This window comes from Lemur catta, chromosome 12 (genome assembly GCF_020740605.2).
Source record: "Lemur catta isolate mLemCat1 chromosome 12, mLemCat1.pri, whole genome shotgun sequence".
Lineage (NCBI taxonomy): Eukaryota > Metazoa > Chordata > Mammalia > Primates > Lemuridae > Lemur > Lemur catta.
This window is the reverse complement of record NC_059139.1, coordinates 18,722,382-18,748,733: the sequence shown is the minus strand read 5'-3', so window position 1 is coordinate 18,748,733 and position 26,352 is coordinate 18,722,382.

Below are 26,352 nucleotides of genomic sequence, written 5' to 3'. Positions count from 1 at the left end.
TTTATTATTTGTTTTTTAAACAAAAAAGTCATAGTATATAGGAAATATCCCATAGATTATTATTATGATAGTATCACCCCAGAAAACTGAACATTTAAACTTAGCTGTATATGTTTAGATATAGATTACAGAGAATGGTTTGATGTATTCTTTCAAGAAAGATTTTCACTAATTTTAATTTTTTGATACATTTGTATTCCTCAAGTTTTATATGTATGACTCTTGAAAAGTAAAAATATAATCAAATTTTCTCACTATTTTAGTGACAGTTTACAGATAAACAAAGGCAGGAGGCATAGATTAACTCAGGTGGTATTTAATTAGAATTGGAGATTTCAGGAACCAGGGCTCCTTGGGGAAATGGCTAATTCTAGGATGAGGAAATATACCATACGAGCCTGTGGGATCATATAGTTCCAGAAAGTGCAAAAGAGAAGGAAAACAAAAACCAAATATAATAAAACAAAACACACACACACATACAACAAGGGGGGTATGTCAAAGGGACAGGAAATAACTGAATGGGCCCCCAAAGGTCAAAGCTAAAAAATATTTGAGCATAAAAATAAATAAAATTGTATTGGATTATAATATATAAGTAGAAAATAAATATCAACAAAGTCATGCTAATATAAATAAATGATTACAGAATTGCAAATAATTTACATAGATAGATATGACATTCACAAGAAGATGGAGCATAATTCCCATCTCTTTAGTGTGGCTGTGCGTAGTGATTTACTTCAAATGAGTACAGTGTGGAAAGGGGTCGGTTTCTGGCTAAAATAAAAACTTTACAGTGGAAAAACCTGACAAACACTACTTGAGCCAGGTGGTAAAGATCAACATCAACAACAATAAGTTATGCTACTAGTATGTGCCCATGATATGATATAATGAAAATCTCACTTTACTACCGTGATATTCCTTCCAAAACCTGGTAACTCCAGTCTAATAATGGACAAAATATCAGGCAACTCTGAATTAAGGGGCATTCTATAAAATACCTGAACAGTTCTCAAAACTGTCAAGGTTATCAAAATCAAATGAACATATGAGGATCTGTCACAGTTAAGAGGAGTCTAAGGTGACATGACACTAAATGTAATGTGGTTTCCTCAATGAGTTACTAAAAGAGAATGATGATATTAAGTAAAAATTAAACAAATAAGGATAAAGTATGGACTTTAGTTAACAGTTAATTCTGTATCAATATTGGTTCATTCATCGTGACAAATATACCAATGTATGATGTTAATGATAGGGGTTACCTGGTATGAAGCATATGGGAACTTTCCATACTATCTTCAAAATATTTTTTTATAAATCTAAACTGTTCAATTTTTAAAAATAAAAAAAATAAAGTTTACTAATAAGCATACATTCAGAAATTTTAAAAAGTTACCTGGTTTTGTATGGTTCAGTGAGAGAAGTTGATGTTCAAAGGACAAGTCCTGGAGAGAAATACACAAAAAATTAAAAGTCCATGTATAAAATGGATGGGACCATGCATGCATTTTTTTAAAAATTATCTAAAGTTTTGAAATGTTCATATAAGTCCAAATAAGGGGGAAGACAATTTAATAAAGGTAAAAAAGAAGTTTTTTTAAAAAAGAGATACTGTAGCAGGAGCTTTTCACTCTCAGGTTAGGTGGCAAGGGAATAATTACTCGAAACATATAGTGTTTTTTGAAAGAAGGGGAGAGACCAAAGTCTAAGGAGAAAATGGCCTCCTCGGCTAAGTTCTTTCCCATATTTTTTACCAAGGATGTGTGCAGAAGGTCAGGGAGTACACAAGAATGGGGAAACTCAAGTGAGCATAACTCTTTGCAGATAAGAAACAAGATGGGTAGATATCAGCTAATAATTCTTAGAACAAAAAATTTACCTGGAGGACAAAGGTCAGGGCCATTTGCTAACTTCTTTAGCGACGTCGGTACACATCACCTGTTTTCAGCAAATAATCAGCTTCAGGTAGATGTTTTTGCCTGTCCCTTCATTCACTCTGCTCACATTCTTTCCATCCATCCATCCTTTCTTCTAGGCCCAGCCCCCACAAGTTCTGTTTGTGGCAACATGGATGAACCTGAATGTTGATGTTGATCTTCTCTGTATTTATACATATTTTTGAGAATTTCGATGACCAAATATTTCTAAAATACCACAAAAAGGAGAAGCAGAAATGAGTTTAATGTTCATTCAGGAGACAGGTAATACAGAGCCTAGTACTTTATATATATGAGAACTCTATACGAGTTTATCTTATAGAGATTTGGGAAGGGAGTAAAGTGATCAACTTTGCAAGTTAGAATATACTGTTACCAATAAGGAAATAAATTGGTCCAGAAGCAAGGAGACTATTAGGAACTTCTTTAGTTTCTTTAATCCCATTCTCTTCTTTGGCAGACTTTTATGTGCTGAATTTTCTAATGGAATGATAATTGAATGTTAAGTAATATAATAAGCAATTAAAAATGAGTTGTGAAAACCAAAGGGGCTCCTTGGTATAGTGGCAAAGAAGCCCCCATGTCTTCAGCAGGAGTGCAGAGAAAAGCCAAGCACAAAGTGCTCTATTTATTGGCCTGTGTGATTAACTTCAGAGGAAGGTAAACTCTCAGTGAAGGCAGGTTTGTTATGCCAAGGACAGATTCTGTTGGGAAAATCTGGGTTTCTAACACATGATTGAGATACGTGGGTGATTGCCCCTAAAAATTTGATTGCTCTATCTCCTCAGATACTTCTAAGCTTGCAGAAATAGCCCACGGCCCCCTATTAAAAATGATTAGCTCTATAATTCTGAAAGATATGCCCTCACTTCTTCTCCTGGTCACTTGGCCTAACTTAGGTTTAAGTCACAGCATTAACCAGCTGAGGCTGCACTGGGATTGATCAGGAAAGAGAGAACTATAATTTAAAGAAGCTACAAACTAGCTGACATGTATTGGCAGCAGCCTGGGAAGTATGAATGGCACCAGATTAGAAGATTTCTCATCAAAGGGACTGAAATATAAAATTGGAAAAGGAAGAGTTTATTTACCTGAGAATGCTCTCAGGAGGTCATGCAATCTAACTAATAAGATGGCTTTCAGTGCTATGGTATATACAATGGCCAAGCTGAGCAAAATTGGAATGCTTGAATTGCCATTTCAGATGATGGATAAAGAGATTAAAGAGTTCAGGGAAGTGGACATGCTAGAATGGATAGAATATGTACAGCCAGAATATGAGCAAGATGGTAATGTTCCTTGGGAAGAGCCAGAGGACACATAATTTGTCAAGGCCACAAGAATGCCCTAGTGAGAAACTCAGCAGCATCACCAAAAAGTTCAGTAATGGCTCTACTTTGTAGTTTAAGGCTGCAGGTAGGAAAGATGGTTACAGAACTTGTCTAGCTGAAACCAATGAGCCATAAATAGATGTGAAAACTATAGAATCCAGATGGTGGCATTTAACTGACAGCAACCAAGTAGAGATTAAACATAGATATTGTAATGACTAGTAAATTTGGAGTCCTAGTCCTAGGAACACCATCCACAGAAATTTATACTTGTAATAGTACCTGACCCTCTGCCCCCCAGGGACATAATTCACTTTCATCTCCAACCAGAAAAAGAACTAAAATTTTGGTAATGGGGAAGCTGAGAGAAGAACTCAAAATAAAAATGTCTTGATTCTTACAAAGTTTCCAGACCTGAGCCATTGTTCAGACCCACACTTGCTGAACACAATTATCTGGTTTCTAAAGTGGAATGATCCTCCAACACCATAGAATGTATACATAGAAATGATTTTTTCAGTCTTTATCCAAAGGGAATTATAACCATTTTCTCTGTTAATTGTACCTTAGGAAGTGATGACTACTCACGTATTTTTAGCACTCCTGGTAGGGTCTAAGAGACATTAAAATATGGATATTTAAAATATTAACATGTTGGGGGCATGTAATAAACAGCTTACATAGATCACATTGGTGGTTACTTCCCTGGCCCCCGAATGTGTAATTAGCATTAACATACTTGGAAGTTAACACAACCTCCAGATTAGGCTCTTGGTTGTGGAAGAGAACTACTATAACAGGGAAAGCTAAGTAAAAGCCTCTGAAACTGCTCCTTCTATGGCCAAATTAGTAAATAAATGTATAAAAACATTGCATCCTGTGTGTGTGGCAGAGATGAGTGGATTTATGCCAGCCTCTCATATATATCTAAGAGATGCAGAGATGATGGTCTTTATCACATCTTCATTTAAATTATCTAGTGTTTCCTTTGCAGAAACCAGGTGGCTCCTGAAAGATGATCGTAGATTCCCATCAGCTTCCCTGGGTAGTTGCTGTGATTAAAGCTGCCATAATAGATGTAGTAAATCTGTTAAAGTAGATACAGCCTCAGTTTTCTGGTTTCTGGGCATTGATATGGCATGTGCATTTGTTTCTATTTTAATGAAAAAAGAGTATCAGAAAGAATTTTTACTCACTAAAATATACTATAAATCTTTATAAATTTTGCCTTTAGGCCACGTTAACACCTCTTTCCTCCTACAGTGTAATCCAAAGGGATCTGACGTAGCCATTGCAGAGAACAGAACATGAATCCATTGTGTTCGGGACAGCAAGTTAATCTATTCAAATGGCTAGCACCCTGAAAATGTAAGATGCTTGCACTCTAGAGGACAGAATCTCTTGGTGGCAGAAAGGGAGGGCACCAACTTAGATTCCCACTTCACCTTCCAGAGGCATGGCTAGATTGGTAAAGTGTTGGTATAGTCTGCTAGAGACAGAGATGGGGCTTCAACACAGTTGCTATACTGTACAGTGTTGTGGTATCATTTTTCAGAAAGCAATGTATGCATCAAACAGAGACTTATATGGTAATGTGTTCCCACTAGGAAAAATGCATGGATTCAGGAATCAAGAAGTGGAAACACAAGTTGTTTACTACAACTCCCAATCACCCACTTGGGAAATTTGTACTTCCATCTCTTGAGACTGAGTTCTGGAGAGTTAGAGCTGCAGAGCCCAAGGAGGTACATTATTTGTCAGGAGATATGTATGAATCCATTTATACTTTAAGCAATGGTTGTGACTTTGGCAACTGAATTCCATGTACTCAGGGGTTGTTAGGCAGGAAAAGAGTTGCCATGTTAGTTAAATTTCACATTTTTACTTCTTCCAGTATCTATGTGTGAATTTCAAATGTATTCTAGTTCTGTTCCTTTTGTTTTATAGGAATGGGTTTCATGGTAGATGTGATGGTTAAATTTATGTGTCAAATTGACTGGCCCAGACATCAAGAGTTGCCCAGACATTTGATCAAACATTATTCTGGGTGGGTCTGTGAGGGTGTTTCTGAATGAGATTAACATTTGAATCAGTAGACTGAGTAAAGCAGTCTGCCCTCCTTAACATGGGACCTGAGTAGAACAAAAAGACTGATAACAGAGAACTCTTTCTGACTCAGTGCTTGAGCTGGAACTTCAGTCTTTCCTTGACTTTAGATGAACTGAACAATCCACTCTTCTTGGGTCTCTAGCCTGCTGATTTTTGTACTGAAATTTACATTGTTGACTTTCCTAGTTCTCAGGGCTTCATACTTGAACTGGAACTACACCATCAGCTCTTCTGGGTCTCCAGCTTGCTGACTGCAAATCTTGGTACCTGTCAGCCCCAATAATTATGTGAGCCAATTCATATATATAATACACACACACACACACACACACACACACACACACACACATACTGACTAATACATTAGGTTTTCAGTTTAGGGGGAGATTCTTTTGCAAGGAACTGTGATGAGCTTCATGCTCAAGAATGCCCCTTGCCGTTGTTACTGTTCAGTTTTCAACAACATGGCCTCATTGTGTAGCAAGGGCTCCACATCTCAGCATAAATCTGAGTCCGGAAGGCTCTATGTCTGGGTTGTCCTGCATGCTACTGGCCTTGTCTTCCAAAGCAGTGATTCATTTTCAATGTTACAATATTTTTAGATATTGTTTTTGAGATCAGCTTATTCTGGATTCCTTTGCCCCTAGTATCAAAAAATTTTTCTGTGGAATTCTCAGTGTTTCCATGTTCTCAGCCTGGATTATATTATATTCCCAACAGTTTTCTTTCAGAGTGAGTCTTTGTTTATCTGAAAAAGGGTATTTGTACTACTTTCACTGATGCCTGGGGATTGAGGCTGTCATGGTTTGATCTTCTCATTGCCCCACTGTGTTTCTCTGGGTCTTTTTAAGAAAGACCTGGGGCCTGCACATATTCTTATGGTATTTCATATTGTTCTAAATCCTTTTGAGAATAAGTTTTTATTTGTGATTTTTGAGTCCTGTGACCTCTATGACCCTTTAGTGTTTGCCTTTCTCTTCTCACCTGCCGTGTGCAGAAGCTAGCCCAGAATCTGCTTTGGCCACACCACTCACCCTCACAGTTTCATGGCGTATTCAAGAAAATCTTGTGCAGCTTCGGGGAATGTATCATTCATGAATTATTTATTTGTCTATCTTTTTTGGTCAGTCAATCCTTTCATGCTAGGATTTGGAGAGATTTAAAGAAATTGTTGTAGTCATGACCCTGCTGCCATTGGCTCAGAATTATTTTTTGTTCTTTATTTATAATATTAAAGTTATATATTCTTTGTAGAAAATCCATTAAATTATTGTGTTTAAGTAGATTATAGATAAATTAATGCACATATCATATATTATGAAATTATATGATATATTAGTTGTAAGTTCTGTATATATGTATATAGTATGCATTATTTATTACAAGTCATATTTCACATACAACATAGACTAATTTAAATCTTTTAATTTTTATACAATTTTATTTTGACCTTATAATGTAATATACTTAATTTATGCAACCCTCTCCCTTATTAGACTATAAACCATTTGAGTATTAAAATCATATTTTATAAAGTTTTGGCTGGGCACAGTGGCTCACACCTGTAGTCCTAGCACTCTGGGAAGCCAAGGTAGGAGGATTGCTTGAGGTCAGGAGTTCCAGACCAGCCTGAGCAAGAGCGAGACCCCATCTCTACTAAAAATAGGAAAAATTAGCTGGGCAACTAAAGAAAGTAGAAAAAATTAGCTGGGTGTGGTGGCATGCGCCTGTAGTCCCAGCTACTCGGGCAGCTGAGTCAGGAGGATTGTTTCAGCTCAGGAGTTTGAGGTTACTGTGAGCTAGGCTAATGCCACAGCACTCTAGGCCAAGCAACAAAGTGAGACTCTGTCTCAATAAATAAATAAATAAAATTATATTTTATAAACTTTTGTGACACAAGTGACTAAAGACAATACCTGATATGTATTAGAAATTAAAGAAATATAATTTTAAAAATTGTTGCAGTTGAATCCTGAAACGTTTCACTACTTAAACATCAGTATTTTAAATAATGAATATAAATATAAGAATAAATTCTCAAAATTAAGCAATCATGAGCTGGAAAAATTAGTAGTCAAAATATATACATTGTGGTCCAAATCATGCTGCAGAAAAATAACATTCAAATTTCACACATAAATCTTCATTGTTGAATTGATTTTGTGTTTATGACCATAATATCTTAGTCATTCCTGCATATAAGACTGTTTCTTGAAAAATTTCTAAAATAGCATGTGAGATCAAATATATAAAATTTTTATAAAGTAATTTTTTTCACAGATAGTTACTTGGTACAAGTAGCATAGCAACCTTGGCATGCATTGTTCCCTCTAACATTTCACTTTTAAAATATATTTTGAGAAGTGATGAAAAAAAATATTTGATTTAGATATTGAAATATTTTCTTTTGTGGAAATGATACTATATCCAACGAAATAACACATTAGCAGAAACTTTTTTAATGGAGTACAGACTTGGGAAGACGATATTTTGGTAAAAAAAGCAGTCTGCATTTCATAACATTTTTTTTCTTTTCTTCTTGTTTATTACTTGCATTCTTTTTTCTCAATGTAGAAATAAATTACTCCCTTAAATCTTACAATTGATACTTTAAAAATACACCGAGGAACATTTTACTTTACATCACTGTTTGAATGTGTTTCTTCACATTTTTGAAAAGGTATATCAAACCTGACTTTCCAGATCTATAGCTCCTCATCATCCTGTAGCTATTTTTTCTAAGTACTGCACCATATTATTCTAATGTAGAATGTTTAAAAGAAACATTTATAAACAGGATTATATGGAAAGATCTTGCATTTTTTAGTACAAGTAGTTTGAAGTTTAAAAACAATAACAAAAAAAATCTGCAGACAAGTTTTTCCCATGCTTGGAGAACAAACCCTAGCACATTTTCAACAATTTATTTGACTTTCTCTGTCCATTTCTTCTAAGCAATCAATTTGTCTTTCTCTGTGGAGTCTGGGAGCAGGACTCCATTGCCAATTGACCAGTGGCAGGGATTTCCCTGACTAGCTGCCCCTTTGCTCTTTTTCTAGTGCTGTCACAAGAGAGAAATGACTCTGTGCCTTGATAAAGAAAACACTTTTCAACAAATAGTTCCATCAATGTAAAAACAGGACAATGCACATGCATATGATATAGTATCCACATAAATGTATGGATCTGCATATATGCCTAAGTTTTCCAGTGCATGTGAATGGTGTTCTTTCATATAGTAGCCATATTTACTTTTACATGTGTATCAATTTATTCCTAATTTGGTAAAAGATTTTCAGTATGTACATGACTTATCTAATTTGGAGAGATATCCTGTGCAAACCTCCATTCAACTTCCTTTTTCCTAACAGAGATTGTGCTTTGTATGATTGCACAAACCATTATAGTATGCATAAAAGAATTTGAAAATGAAAAGTACTGGGGCTGAAATAATGGCCATTGGCTTCTGTATGTCAAGCTTGGTAGGTGAAAATCGTCCTAGGTACTTTGCCGTACATTTTCTTTCAAATTATTTTTGTAGAATTTTTTTTCTTTTACCGTAGCTTATCTTGTGTCTAGATGTCTAAGCAACATTGAAACATAATTTTATGAAAAAAAGAGTATTATGAAAAAACAAGAGTATTGAGATATTCCCTCCTCATTGTCAATACTGTAGGATGTCTCCTGGTGTATTTCTAATTCAAATATCATTATAAAATGGGTAATAAAATGTTACTATATAAGACATTAAACATAGTTACTATATAAGACATTAAACATAGGGATATTTGCAAAACAAGAGGAGCTCAATTCTTTAAACAATTCCACTCAGAAGAAGCTGTTAGTAAGGACAATCTTGGTAATAGAAATAAGTCAAAGGTTCCTGATACTCATTAATGTTATTATAGAGATAGTATTTTAGAGCATTATTATAATTATTATTATTATTATAGAGTTAGTATTTTCAGTAGAGCCTGGTGGTTTGAATTTCACATTAGTATCTTACTTTTATCCCTTGCTAATATACAAAATAAAATATGTGTGTTTAAGGATCATAAACTCTTGCTTCAGAGTAATTCTCCTCAATTTTCGATTGCTACAATTAAAATCTGTAGCTCTCTCCTATGACTTAAGGGGCTTACTTCAATGTTTCTTTAACATATATAGAGTATTTATGGTGCATTCCTCTGATATTGTGGTCTTATTTTTTTGTACCCATCACTATCAGAATATAAATAACTGGTTATAATTATATAATAATTGACATTTTGGGAGGTTATATTATTTGCTTTCCTTTGTTATTTTGTATGTGATCAATATGCTTTGAGATAAGAGTAGATTTTTGTTGCCATAAAGATTTGGTGATTATTGGCAAACAAACATTATTAAGTGTCCTTGAAAATGGCAAACAACTTGAAAAGTTGATGTTTATACGTTCAGTGTAATCAGCTCTTGTCTTAAAACAATACTACCATTGACTAGCTAACACATAAGGAAAAATATCCTCACAACATCTTGTTTTCATTATTTCTCCTGGAAATCATTTGCATGCTACTCATGTGATATATTCAAAAATTTACTTATGTGATTTATTTAGTAAACTTACTTCTGTTAAGAAAATAAATAGAATAATAAAAGTCTTCTAGGGCCTATAATATAAATTATAAATTTGGATTTTAAATAACATTGTTTTACTGGAAAAAAATCTATTAATATATAGAATACCTGAAAAAAGTAATTTTTTATATGTATAAGAAGATCTGTTAATTTACCACCGTTTTACACTCAGAAAACACTTTATGTTGCACATGCTTTTGTATTAAATTGATTTATTTTGGGGAGAAATTAAGAACTTACCCATTTATCCAGTTTAGATTTTAACAATGCCCTCATTAGATATCTCTTTGCAGTAAACCTGAATTCCTATTGCCACAGTGTAAACCTATAGGTCTTTGATCGATATTTTCTATTCAATCTTCCATACTTACTTAAAAACATTAAAAGCGACTACAGGTAAGACAGGTACAAATATCATTACTCTAGAAATATTCCTGAAGCAATGTAGCACAGTGGCCCCATATTCTTGGGTCAGCCCTGCTTGGGTTTAAATTTTGGTTTCACCCATTATTACATTATCTTGATAAAGTTACATGACTTATTAAAATATCAGCTCCCCCATCTATAAAATGAGGTAAATCTAGTATTTCTAGATTTTTTTGAAGTTTATTATGATAAAGTACACAAGATTATTACATTACTTCTAGGTACATAGAAAACACACAATAAGTGGTAGTCAATTTTTTGAGCTAGTCCAAGGCATTACCTGTACGTTTTCTTCCAGGATAAAAATAATCCCCAAATAGCACTCAAAGCTCTAAAAAAGTTATTTTTTAGAGCTCAAAAAAAGAAAATCAAGTTGAGACTTGCTGATAAGATAGCATTAGCATTTTGCATTTTACCATTTTGCCATCATTTCTTTGGCACAGAAGAGTTGATTCTTTTCAATATCATGCAGCTAACATACCTTGTTTGCCTTTTGAAAACTTATGCTGCTATTAAACATCAAAAACTGTGTCACATGGAAATGCCTTCCTGGCAGGTTGCATTGTTACTGCTGAATCATCTGTTTGTGCTATCATTAAGTATAAAGGCTTTGAAGTAAGACCTAAAGCCAAAATTCTCACAGATGTTACATGGAAATAAACTTCAAAAAGAATGCACAGTGCTCCTTCATAGACAGGTAAACATCTGTGATAGCGAGAGAAAGGAAAGCAAGAGAGACAGAGAGAGAGAGAGACTCACTTAAAGTCTTAGCTTTGAAACAAAACAGGCCCTAGGCCTTTTCTTTCAAATTGATGTCTCTATTTATGTGACTTCCTGCCTTTCTATTAGGTGTCTATTGAAGTCTCACTTTTTGAACTAATTTACATTGACCTCTCTCTAAGCTCCCAGTAGTTTCTTTCATAGTGAGGTTTGTTTTCCCTAATGAGCCTCAGCTGTGACCAGGAATAACCAAAAGAAAATAAATTCCCTTTAACAAATTCTCTCTCTGCTTAGGCTGATATTTGGAGAAGATAGGCCAGGGATGGATAGAAGATTATCCTTGAATCTGCAGGTTTGAAGTCAGAGATCCTATCAGTATAATGTGTTTAGATTCTCCAAATATTTCTTTATTAAGGAAATATTACATTTCAACCACTAAGGCTACAAAATGGGTATAAACAAAGCCATAAAAAGAATGTTCATTTTTTGAGAACTCTTAAGCCATGAAGTGAACTCTTTCTCTATTTTGAATGTGTCTTAAGATTTAGATCAAGTTTTACTTCAATAAAATTATTTGTTGTTCTTTTGTTCCTTCATTTTATGAAAAAATGCCTTAGAATTACTAACGCCATTACAAAAAAGTAAAACAAGAAAACAAAATTGCAAATTAGGAATCTATTAAGATTATATCTTGATATTTCAAAGCCTAAAGCTTACTCGAACCCCCAAATAATTTCATCAAACGATGTTACGACTGAAGTTAAACAGTCCAGTTCCCTTTGAGTTTTCAAGCCTGTTGTCTTCTGTTATGAGTTTATCACATGATTTATTTTTCAAAACAACAAGGATCTATCAAATTCATGCTACTAAATCTCTTTACTCCTTTGATCTTCATTTATGCTTTAAGGCAAAGCAATCTATGTGATGCCAGGCTTTATGAAACGTAGATTCTTTGCCCTTCATGTATAAGCCAAACTTCCTTCACCTCCAAGCATTCTGGAACTGATCGATGGCAAACTCTGCCTCAAAATGTCTTTTCTCTTCTTCTCCTCAGTGAGAATGTATTAATAAATAGGAAGAGATGATGATGCTACTGAAGCCTGTGAGCACAACTTCTCATTTCATCCGCTCTGCTGATGTTACCTCTGGCTCAGAGGTTCCATTTTCTCTCTGCCTCTATGGGATGCATCGGCATTGCTTTGACAGCAAGCCCCAAAGGCATATGGCAGACAGCTCCTTGCTTTTTAAGTCTGCTTTTACTGGCTCACCAGTTAAGTGCAGTGGGAGTTCTAATGATGACTGGGGAGCTGGTAAAATAATCCAAATAGTGCTGTCCTTAAATTCAGAGGTACTAAAAAAAGAAAATAAACCCATTAGAGTAAATACATCTTACTCTGAAGATTAAATAAAATGATATTCTTCTAGCAAACACAGTCTTTCTTTTATTATTATCATTTTTTGTATTCTTTTCTGTTAAAAAGTATGACCTTTGGTTCATAAAAATATGTTTGGAATTCTGACTTTATCACTTATGAGCATTAAGACCAGGGAAATTGTGTAACCCTGTATCCTCTTTGAAATTCAGTTATCTTACCTGTTTATTAGTTTATATTCAGCTATAAATCAATTGAGACAAACAAGTATGCTGATCAAGGTCTTATGCTGTATAAATAGCATAATATGTGTTCCTGTTTAGGATTATGAGAGACACTGAAATAATTACTCATCATGTATTATTTTTTGTCTTAAAAAAAACCCAAACCTAAAAATTAAAAAACAAAAATCTTTCTTTTAATGCATGTACCTCAAAAACAAAGAGTTTCCTTACTTCTTACTCATTTCTACAGCTTTTGGCATTTATTGCCCATAATCATAGCCCCCAGAAGATATCTAAATGCCATAATATCCAGAACCCCTGAACATTACCTTTTATGGCAAAATATATGGTTAAGTTAAGGATTTTGAGCAGAAGAACTCATCCTGAATTATCTAAGTGAGCCCTAACAACAATCACATTTATTCTTATGAGAGAAAAGCAAAGAAAGATTTGAAACAGACCAAAGAGGAGAGATGCAAGCAGAAGAGGAGGAAGCTACGTGACCCAGAGAGATTGAGGTGATGCAGCCACACACAATAAACATATGGAGCCCCTAGAAGCTGGAAGAGGCAAAACACAGATTCTTCCCTGTAGTCTTTGGAGGGAGAGAATCACAGGCAAAACCTTTATTTACAACTTTTGGCCTACATGACTGTGAAAGAATAAATTTCTGTAGATTTAATTCACCTAATTTGTGCTAACTTTTTACAGTAGCCACAGAAAACTAACACACTGCCATTTTCCCACTTGGTATATCCCATGTTTTATCAATCATAGGTCACTACATTCTTAGGACCTTGAAAGAGGAAATCACATATGACTCCTCTTTGCGCTGGACTCAGTACCTAGCACAAGTGTTTACAGATAGCAGGGGCCAGGAGCAAATTACCACATAGATTCATGACCACCATCATCAGTATGAGAATTATGCTGTACTTAGTCCCTAAATACAATAGTTTAGAATAGATTGGTGAAAAGTTATCAAAATTGACCAATTATCAGAGACAAACCTTTTGGAGAAGGAATAAAACCAAAAATGCATTTTTACACTGGAAAAATTAAAAAGCCACGTAGTAAATAAATGCAATTAACAAATGTAGAGATGAACTGACGATCTAAAAGAGGAATTAGTAATAGGATTTTTGCATATTATGTTGATTTCACTTCTGGTTTCCAGTCCTACTTGTAAAGAGCTTAGAAGTTGTCACCCACACCCTTAACAAGGAAAAAAAAGTTGAACAAACTGAAAATCAATAACTCTCCTTACAGTCAACATAGAATTGAAGCCCCGGGGCAAACTGCTGCACCTATAACCGGAGAGACGGACAGGTAAATACAGAGAATCACAGCTTATGCGAGCCGAATCCCATCATTGGTGCCAATCCCAGGTGGAACACTTATATTTTAATTGACAAATTGCTGGATGTGCAGTGTAGACTAGCTTGAGAGTTAAAATCTCCATGTGGCCCCCAGTCTTTCATTAGTTTTACCTCCAGGAGCCCCACCAGATTCTCACAGGGAAGATTAGAGAAAAATCCTCTCACACTTCTGGCAGGAGGAGGGGAAAAGCAACCATTTTGAAATATGTCCAGATATCTATGTTTTCTTTAATGATGCCTGCCCTCAGGGGAAACAATTTTGCCAGAGCTTAAGTGGGATTTATTGAAGCCTGACCTACCTTAGAGAAGTAAAATTCTCAACTCCAACTGCTCTAGTTTTGCTGTCTTGCCTATGGAGAAAAGAGCAAAGCTGAGAAATAGTAATGAGGGTCATAACCGGGGACGCAGATTCATTAAAAGACCAAGACCTAATCATAGAAATCCCTACCCCCACATCTTGTCACCGCATCACAGTGGCTCCTGCATAAAAACAGAAGATTACAGCTGAAAGTACTACAAATCTCAGATCCTACTTAAAAAGAAATTTCTTAATTTTACAGAAATCCAAAAACAAGTGAAATGAAAATGAGGACTCCAGATGAATGTTAGTCCCTGACACCACAGCTACAGCAAACAGGAAACACAGCCTAACTCCTAACGAGGCAGACATAAAACCTCACACTAAAGCCAAATCTACCTCATGTCCTTATACCCACTATGTCATAGCCGGCTTTCAATAAAAAGTTACAAAACATAATAAAAGGCAAAAAACACTTTGTATAGAAAAAGCAACCATCACAGTCAGACTCGATATAACAGATTTGGGAATTTGAAATAACTATTATTAACGGTTGTGATGGGAAAAGTGGACAGATGCAGGAACAGATGGGTAATGTAAGCAGAGAGATTGAAACTCGCAGAAAGAATCAAAAGGAAATGCTAGAAAACAAAAGCACTATCTGCTGTGGCCTGAATGTTTGTTTTTCCCCCAAATTCATATTTTGAAGTCCTAACTCCCAAGGTGATGGTATTAAGAGGTAGGGCCTTTGGAAGATAATTAGGTAATAAAGGTGAAGACTTCATGAATGTCATTATAAAATAGGCTCAAGCAAGCTTGTTTGTCCCTTCAACCATGTGAGAATGTAGCAAGAACTGCGATCTATGGGAATAGTCCCTCAGCAGACACTAAGTATTCTGGTGCCTTGATCTTGGACTTTCTACTCTCCAGAATTGTAAGAAATAAATTTTCCTTGTTTATAAGCTATCTAGTTTATCATATTTTGTTAAAGCAGCCCAAATAGACTAATACACTGTAACAGAAATGAAAAATGCCTTTCATGGGCTTACCAATAGACTGGACACGCCAATCAGCGTGCTTGAAGATATGTCAGGAGAAACTTCCCAAACTGAAAAGTACAGAGAAAGATAGAATAAAAACTAAAATGCTACACAATAACTAAGTAATGAGGGAAAATTACAAAATGTGTAAGATAGATATAAAGAGAATAACAGAAAGAGAAGGAAAAGAAAAACAGAAGATTTAAATTAATAATGGCTGAAAAATCTGTATAATTAATGGTAAACACCAAACCACAGATCTAATAAGTTCAGAGAACATCAACCAGGATAAATAGTAAAACTTTTCCACCTATATATGTCATATTCAAATTGAAGAAAACCAAGACAAAGAGAAAATCTTGAAAGAAGCCAGGAAGAAGTGGGTGTGTGCACAATTCCCCTAGAGAGGAAAAATGAACAGAATTACTGTGGACTTCTTTTCAGAAACTGTGCAAGCAAGAAAATTGTGGAGCTAAATATATTTATGTATTGAAAGAAACTACCAAATCAGCATTCTATATCCAGAGAAATTATCTTTTAAAAAAGAATAAGAAGAAAGACCTTCTCAGACAAACAAAAACTAAGGGAATTTGTTGCCTGAAGATATGCCTTGCAAGAAATATTTGTGTTAAAAGAAAAGAGGTTTATTTGGCTCGTGATTCTGCAGACTGGATGAGCATGGTGCCGGAATCTTCTGGTGAGGGTTTCAGGGAACTTCCGATCAAGACTGAAGGCAAAGGGGGGCAGGCGTGTCACACATGGTGAGAGACAGCAAAAGAGGGAAGAGGTGGTGCCACCAGGATCCTATAAACAACCAGCTCTCTGCAAACTAATAAAGCAAGAACTCACTTATTACCTCGGGGAGGGCGCCAAGGTATTCATGAGGGATCTGCCCTCATGACCCAAACACCCCCCTCCAGGCTCCACTTCCAACACTGGAGATAAAATTTTAAGGTGAGATTTGGAAGGGCCAAACATGCAAACCATATCAATGTTAAAAGTTCTCCAGAGAGAAAGAAAACAATATAGATCAGAAATCCAGATTTAAATAAAGAAATGAAGAGTATTAGAGATGGAGCAAATAAATTCAAAATAAAATATTTTATGTTAAATTATGAGACTCTGTAATTTTGCCAGAAAAATATTAGAATAAACAAAAAGCTAAAAGAAAGTCATTTATACTTAATTGTTTCAAAATAAAAAAAAATATTTATTAGATATTGCCTTAGGTCTCTTGTGTTTCTATAACTGAATACCACAGACTGGGCAATTTACTTAAAAAGAGAGGAGGAAAAAAAAAAAGAAATTGATTTCTCATTGTTTTAGAGGCTGGGAAATTCAATATCAGTTTGCCTACCTCTGTCAAGAGCCTTCTTGTTTCATCATCTCATGGCAGTAGAAGAGAAGGTGAGATAGGGCTAGGGAAAGACAGAAAGTGAGGGTCAAACTTGCTTTTATAACAAACCCACTCACTCAGTAAGGAGCCCACCTCTCTCATAGTGACATTAATCCATTCATGATCATGGGTAGAGTTGAAAGGTCCCATCTGTCAATGCCGTTGCACTGGGGATTAAGTTTCCAACACCTGAACTTTTGGGCCACATTCAAGCCATAGCAGGGACTGCTAAGTCTGTAAATTTACTTAACTTAAAAATTGTTGGCCGGGCGTGGTGGCTTACACCTGTAATCCTAGCACTCTGGGAGGCCGAGGCGGGTGGATCGCTCGAGGTCAGGAGTTCGAGACCAGCCTGAGCAAGAGTGAGACCCCGTCTCTACTAAAAATAGAAAGAAATTATCTGGCCAACTAAAATATATATAGAAAAAATTAGCCGGGCATGGTGGCACATGCCTGTAGTCCCAGCTACTCGGGAGGCTGAGGCAGTAGGATTGCTTAAGCCCAGGAGTGTGAGGTTGCTGTGAGCTAGGCTGATGCCACGGCAGTCACTCTAGCCAGGGCAACAAAGTGACACTCTGTCTCAAAAAAAAAAAAAAAAAAATTGTTTCTTTTCAAAACAATGGATAAAGCCTTCTCATCAATAAAATTTATTTGTGAGTTACAGTTGAAGATGACCAACTGATCCAAAATGTTTATTTCCTTTCTTACAGAAACCTCAATTAAGGATGGTAAAGGAATTTATAAAGGTAAAATCCTAAATGTTCAAATAATTAAAGAACAAAAAATGATAGATAATGTATTTACATGCTGGCCACAATCAAGTCAATTTGATACTGAATCCAACAAATGTTCACCACCAGGACTCAAAATAATTACTGATGTAGGGACTCCAGAAAAAATTAGTCAGTTAATCAAAAATAGAAGAGTCTGAAGATCCGAAAACAAGGTGTGCAACACAGTGAAGGAAGTCACTGTGTTAAAGATAAGTGGAAGTCCAAGGGAGAAGACTATACCACAAGGTTAGACAGCAGCCAGTCCAAATTAGCAAAGAATGATTTCCTATTAAAAAAAATGGTCAGGAAAAAGTCTATAGATCTTCTGGACTATTTGGTGAAAACATAAAAATACTGTAATTACAGAGAACAAGGCAAAGGCAACACTGAAGCACTTACTATCTCTAGGAAAACACAAGAATATACAGGGAGGAGATTTTTTATTTCATTTATATGAAAACATTTACTAATTTTTATTCCAAATCTAAATTTTTTTTAAATATTTCTTTCAGGATATTATGAGGGTACAAATATTTTGGTTACATTTTATGTCTTTGTCTCACCCAAGCGAGTATTAAAGGCATGCCTTCTTTCCCCTCTACAGTGCCCTTTGGGTCCATTAGTTGTGAGTTTACCAGCCTCCCCACCCCAACCCCCTAATCCATGGAGAATATTACTACCGTGTGAGCACCATAGTGTTGATCAGTCAGTGCCAATTTGATGGCGAGTACATGTGGAGCATATTCTTCCGATCTTGTGATACCTCAGTTCGGATAATGAGCTCAAGCTCTATGCAGGAAAATATAAGAGGTGCTAGATCACTGTCGTTTCTTATAATTGAGTAATATTCCATTGTACACATATACCAAATTTTAATAATCAACTCATGAATCGACCCGCACTTGGGTTGTTTTCACATCCTTACAATAGTGAATTGTGCTGCCATAAACATTCGGATAAGGAAGGAGATTTAATCATGTGCATGACTAGGCCATGTAGTGAACACACTTCACACAGTATATTTTTTTCTGTATGTGTATATTTTTTGACAATTGTATTAAGTAAAAGGAAGAAAAGTAGAGCTATTTGTGCTCCATATAGGTGAAATGGTTTTTTAACATAATATGATTTATTAACACATTGCCACACTAGAAAGATTTTTTTTTTCCTTGGGGCCATGGCGTTTTATTATGAAAATAGAATAAAAACTTCAAAAACAAAATGATCCTTTCTAATTTAATGAAAATTTTGTTATATATTGTTTTCTGTGTGTGAGTTATATGCAACTTGAAAAACAGTTCACCCAGCTTCCAAGGTGGAGAACTGTCAGTTACATATGCTTCAGAGGCCTCAGGCTCAAAACTAGCCTGAGCTAAATACAACTCACATAGCAGTTAATGTGTTAAAAATGTGAATTGTAGAGAGAAGTTTTCAGCATGGTTGATAGTGATCAGTGGATATATCACTTTGTAATCTACTGAATAATTTCAGAATTTTATAAATTTGTTCTTGCTAAAAATATTTTATATAAATTGACATTTTCATAAATTCCAGTCTCACCAGTTTTTGGTTTTTGCAGCAAAATTTTCTAGATAACATGCTATAATACAGTCATATGGTTTATTCTGCATTTCTCTTTATTCTATCTTATTTTTTCTTGAGTCTCCTACATCGTAACATCTTCCTCCTTGTATAATCTTATTCCTTCTTAAAATATGGAGCTGGTTCTTTTCTACAGAATAAACAAAGGATTAAGTGCATGGAGAAAAATTAATTGGGATTATCACCCAAAAAGCAAGAGGCAGGCGTGGAGTATTACTTCTAAGAGAGAAAAAGAAAAATGGTAAAATGACACAAAGGCATGTTTACTGAACTGCCTTTTCAGTACTCGCCCTTTATGACACATCTATCTTTTCCTTTTCTCTACCTACAACTAGATTTGTTATCAGTTCAAATTCATTTTTCTGGCACATTATGTCCCAACATAGTGCCTCTCTTTTGCTCTTAAATGATGAGTTATCTCTTATATTTTGGGAAGTCTCACTTTGTTTCTTCCTCGCATGGGAAACAAAAAAACTTATACAAATCCATCACTGTGCTTCCTAGAGGGGTTTTTCTTCAGGCATTGTTTGAAGTTCTCAGTTGAATATGGAGAAAAAATTATTCATATAAGTTGTGTGCTCTGTTGCACAAAAATACAACTTAAAGATGGAAAACACAACTTAAGGACTAAAGTGTTCAATATCTTCTATCTTCAAGTTCTTAGCTCAATAATGCAACATTTAAAAAGGTTTTGTAAAATATATATATTTATCTGAAGAACCCACATACTGTTTTCCATAAACGTTGTACTAATTTGCAATCCTGCCAACAGTGTGTAAGTGTTTGTTACTCTCTTCATCCACACCAGAATCTATTGTTTTTACACTTTTAAATAATGGCCATTCTGATAGGGATAAGGTGCCATTTGATCCAGCAATCCCACTGCTGGGTATCTATCCAAAGGAAATGAAGTAATTTCATCAAAAAGACACCTGAACTCAAATATTTATCACAGCACAATTCACAATTGCAAAAATGTGGAATCAACATAACTGCTCTTTAATTCATGAATGGCTAAGGAAAATGTGGTGTATATATACCATGGAGTACTACACAGCCATAAAAAGAACAAAATAATGTCATTTGTAGCAATGTGGAGTGAACTGGAGACCATTATCCTAAGTGAAGTACCTCAGGAATGGAAAACCAAACACCATATGTTCTCACTAAAATGTAGGAGCTAATAATAGATGGGTGTGCACAGGCACAAAGCAATATAAATGACATGAGGCTCCAAGAAAGGGGGAGGGCAGGAGCATGGCCTTGGGATAAAAACTGACCTAGTGGGTATAAATGAACACTATTCTGGTGATGGGGACATCAAAAGCCCTGACTTAAGCATTGTACAAGATAGCCTTGAAACAAAAAAACACTTGCACCCCCCTAACTAACATTTTGAAATAAAATAAAGATTTTGTAGAATATATAGTGCAAGAAGTTCTATATCAGTTATAATTTATTACTAATGCTGACAGATAAGTACATGCAACTACTTTTTGAGGCCTACAATATTATTACATACAATTATCAGATGAAGAAATACAGTTTACATAATTAGTTGCTCAAGATGACATAATTAATAAATAAGGGATGGTGCTGAAATTTAAATGTGCATATTTAAACTCACACAAATTTAAATGCAAATTTGATATTTTTAATCTGTGCTAATCTTGGCTTCTTATATTAAATACTGATAGATACTGTAAATAGTGATAGATATTGGTGGCAATCTATTATATTTCATGAAAATTTCATTGTGTAATATTTATTGGATTTTAACTTTTTTTAAAACCTCATGATAGGATGGCCAAAAGAGGAAAAAAAACTCACAACTTTTCTATTAGACTGAAGTTCTATTTCTTTCTTCATCCATGATGTGAAACTGAAAATTAAAATTGAAAAGATCAATAATGTATAAATAATAATGCATAGTACTGACTTTTTAAATTGTCAAAAGTAAATATGTCGACATGAGCCTGTATAAGATTTAATTATGGGTACAAATAGACAGATGCATCCCCGCAAGCAGCATAAAGCGTTTTCGCTGACAAGCCATGGAGTCCCTGTTATTGAATTCTGCTCAATAGCTAACGAAGCAGTCATCAATTTGGTGACTTAAACATTTAATTTTCTAGAGACATCAGAGTGAACGCTCAGTGGAATGAGAACTGTGCACACAATTGCAATTTGTATTGCCAGTAACAACCAAACATTGCAAACTGGCATAAAATAAGATTTGCAGGAACCGAGATATTTAACATGTTCTTGACTAAGAATGTCCAATCTTATAAATATATCATTTTCCCCATGTGGATGCATATACTTAATAAAATTTAATGAAAATGTCAATGAGTATTTTAATACTTGACTAAATAGATTCAAAATCATTCAAGAAAGGCAAACAAACAAACAAACAAAAAACAGAAAGGCAGTTTAGATTATTTACCTTTTACCCTTTTTAGTTCATGAACCCACCAAAACTGTTTTTCTTCACTGGATTTCCAGTTCACTGACATTTCTATTTCTTTCCATCAAGAAGCCTTTTCTTCTCCACATTTCTGTTTCTCTCATTTAAGTCTCCCTTTTAAATTCGGTGGCTTCTGAGTCCAACCTCTCTCTGGCTAGCACTTTAAACTCTTGGTTTTTTGTGATAGTCTTGGTCCAGCTACGCTCACTTATCATATTCTTCAAACTGCCATCTCCAGATCTATCATTGCTGTGAGGTAATATTAAAAAAAAATCATAGATCCAGGCAGGTGGAAAGGCTTGTGAATTAATTGTCCCCAATTATCTGGCAAACCCACTCTCTCCTTCTGCTCGCTCATTCTCAAAATCACTGGGGAAAGAGAAACTCTTAAGCGTTTTTCTCTTTTCAGACCTTTGAGAGCCTCATGTTCTCTTTCAATTCAAGGTGACAAGATTTTTCCACCGGTTACACAGAGCAAAAGGCTGTTCAGGAATCCTGTTTCTATGGCATTTTCCCATTTTCTTTTTTCCCTTTCAGAAGTGATACTCATCTCCTTCTTTTTCGGTGATCATCTCAATTAATTTTTTTCATGCAGTTATCCTTTGATTACTCTATAGAAAAGAATATTTTAAGAAGGGATGAGGTTATAAAAGGAGGAAGATATAATGGAGTGGGAGAGAGATTGAAGGAAAAATAAGTGACACCAGGTTGAATAAAGAGAAATGAAGAAGAAACCGCGTAAATGTATACGTATAACATGTATACATGTTAAGTAGACAGTTTTCCGCACAAAACCAAAACTGGCTATGCTGAAATTTACAAAAGTCCCAGTTTATGTAAAACAGAGTTTATAAAAAGCAGGAGATAGCCTCTTTTTACTCACAGTGCCAAATCCACAAATATCCCTGCGTACAAATGCATGCTTTTCCCTTCTCTCCCATTGTACCTATTGAGGGCCATCTTTTCCATTAGTGCTCTTAATGTGGTAACATTTTCAGAAAGCATATAATATCTGTTACCACAATTTGAATTTCCTAATTCATCCTGTCTGCTGAGTACTTTCAGGAGCTTTTAAAAATGCTCATGTATCTGTCATAAACATGTTTTTCAGAAGCCCCTCAAAATATGTATATGAGAACCCTCTATATTCTCCTTCCAACTGTTCATTAAGCCTAAAATTATTTCAAAATATAAAGTTAAAAGGAAGACTCCATCCAGTATTTTACCTTGTTTTACCAATGTTAACCTAATTCTAAACTCTTTCATAGAAAAATCTTGGGAAAACATTTTGTTCTCAAACCATTCTGGATCTTATGGTTAACATCCTAAAGGGACACACCAAACAGTGGTTTCTAGCTAATACATCTGATCAGCATTTTTAGATCCACATTTTTTATTAAGCAGCAGCATTCCACATAGTCCAATATATATTCCTTTTGAAGGATGCCCGTTCTCATGTTTTTATTTTTATTTTTTGGTCACAATAATTTTTTGTCACAATCGTTTTTTATTATTTTAACATAATATTTTAGTAATATCAACTGGTAAGTTTTCCCCTTAGCTTCCCCTACCAAAATAATCTTGGACTTGTAATTGTTCTCATTGCAGTTTTGGGTATACTACACTAAATGTTTTAGCCTATTTGGGCCACCATAAAGTAGACCATGGAATGAGTGGCTTAACCAACAGAAATTTATTTTTCCATAGTTTCGGAGGCCAGAAAGTCTAAGATCAAGGTCCAGCAGGGTTCAATTTTTCACAAGAACTCTTATCTTGGCTTGCAGATAGGCCGCCTTCTTGCCGTGTTCTCACATGGCAAAGAGCAAGAGAAAACAACCTCTCTACTATCGATTCTTATAAGGACATTAATCCTATTGTATCAGAACCTTGCCCTTATAATCTAATTTAATTTTATATCCTTGTAGATCCTATTTCCAAATACAGTCACATTGGAGGTTAGAACCTCAAAATATTCATTCTGGGAGGGACAAAATTCAGTCCATAGCACTAGAACACTGTTGAAATAGCTATGCAGTTAAATGACTGGTTTAATATTATATGATACTCTAAATACATAACTGTACTTAAGTTACTAATATTAGCTGTATGCAAATCAAACAGATATATGGGTTTCAGTAGACTTCCCAAAATTATGAAATCAAACTGAGATTTCCTGTGTTTAGGGGAATTCTCAAGAAATCCATCTTTACCAACTCAAGAAGCTTAGTGTCATGTTTATACGGTCAAGATACTTGGTGATGTTAAAGGCTGAGAGAGAATGGGATATTTGGAAGGAAGCCTAACATAATCCAAAGGGCAACAAGGGAGGGTTTGAAAGTCTGTAACCTCTGCCCCATTTTTTATCATTCTCCTATAAATATTTGTTTTATATGGACAATGTGTGTTTTCTGCTTCTCACATAAGTGTGCACTGCAACAGCAATATCAAGACAAGTCCCAGAGTAGGAATAGGTTCTGATGCCTAAATTCTATGTGTACATTTAATTTGGAGCTGTCCATGAACATAGGGTTGAAATATTGTCTAAAAGGTCAAATATATTTTACATATTTTATCATTTTTAACTTAAGAACTGCTTATATTTTTTATGTTCTTTTCCTCATAGGAAAGTTGAAGAGCTTATTTTTAAATTTAATTTTAACAATTTTTGTAGAATATATATTTAGAAATTGATTTATTTTGTCAGAAATGTTTGTCTTAATGTCTTATTTGTGTCATGTTGTTGATGGTGATTTTAGCATTTTGGTAATGCATTTTCTATGAGTATCTTAAGCCCACTTTACTGCAAATACTAAATGAAATTGTTCAGTGAAAGTCCTGACACATTTATTTTAATATTATATAGGATTAATTCATGTTAGCTCTGATGATGAACATAATGTAGCAGGGATAGATCTTAAAGAATGAATTCATTTTTACTGCATATTTCCTTCCACAATGGTCTGTTACTGATACATTGTTAGCCATTATTTCTTTTCTCTAGGTAGCACCAAAAAAGACATTCTATGAAAATTTCAATTTACTACAGGCAAGACAGGTTTTCTCCAAAAGCAAGGTTCTATAGGGTTTGAGGACCAGATAAGGTTGAGGCTAGGAGACAGGTATAGACGAGTGGCTGATGTTTCCTCTGGTGGAAGGAGCAGGGCACATCCTAGAATCTCCCAATACTACCTCCTTTGGATAACTCACGGTTTATCATCCATAACACTTGCAATACCTCCTAAGAAGGAGATAAGAAACTTGAATTTCTTGTACAGTAATGGGGACAGGGCTAAATTTCATGCTCTGAACCAGGTAAAACCAGTTGAGAGCTTATCTAGGATTAAGTCAGCAACAGGCACTTTTTAATTATTTTTTAAATTGTAACTAAAAAAAGAAAGTATATCACCATTTTTCCTAAAGAATGCTTGACTAAGAATTTAATTAAAATTTTTACTAGAGTAACAAGTAAATCCTGCTGTTTGAGATCTCTCAAAAATGTTTTATTTATATTATATATTTGTTTTAAAAATAAGAAATGTATAAAAAAAGAGCTAAACATATTTTCATCATAACATCACTCACTTTCCAAAATTACAGGCATCATGTCATGTGAGTTATGAATAAGTTTGGGAAATATATATTTTTTATTATTGGTAGAACTTACTGTCTTTTAGAGTTTATGTTGGTCTTAGAGATGTTGGCTGGTAATGCTCAGGATGAGTCAGTGGAAACTGAATTGGTTTCTAAATATACTTGTTCAAAAATTCTGAAGGGAAATTGAAAATGCTGAGACTGGGTAAAACTAATCTTTCCTGATTGACATTTCTGCAAAATTTGAGGCATGTGAGGTAAACATTAGTTGTTATAGAAAGGAACCTTCTGAAATATCAACACAATAAATGACAAAGACATGAATAAAGGTCATTTCTGTGGAGGGGAGGCTTGGTTTTCCAAGAGATGGATGGAAATTCACAGATGGAAAGTAAGAAAAATAAACTATACTTCATATAATAATTGAACTCTAGACTGAGGGATTGAGGTTAAGTGGAATGTGACCAAGAGGTTAAGAAGTTGGGAAAAATTTAATTTTGAAGGGCTTTTCTTTCAGATTTTGAGAATATTTTATAATTTGTCTAGTTTTTGAAAACTGTACAGCCACTGAAACTAGTGAATTTCATTTATTAGTAATTTAGTATTAGAATTAAATAAATATAATGTATTATATTTCATAAGATGTTTTAGCTTAAAATCAATTCTTTGAAGGAAGAAATTATTCAATGAAAATGCTAGATTTTTGAATGAGTAAAATTAGAAAATGGTTCCAGTTTTCTTACTAATATTAATATGGTTTTGGAAAATAACACAGCACTTTAAAGCAAATACTTGATATTACAATATTTGATTTCACTGTAACAATTACTGGTTATATTTACTAAACTACTGGTTATGTGTACTTTGTGAATCTGATGCTGTATTAACATGGTGAGGAAAGGAGAGATATTATATCAAAATGCTTAAAAAAACTGGAACTAACTATGTGTACCAAAAGTTCATGTCAAGAAAGGAGCTCCTAAAGTTGTAATATACTTTTATAAAATGTTTTGAAATGCTTTGCTCAGGAGATTCTTATTGAACTGAAGAGAATAATAAT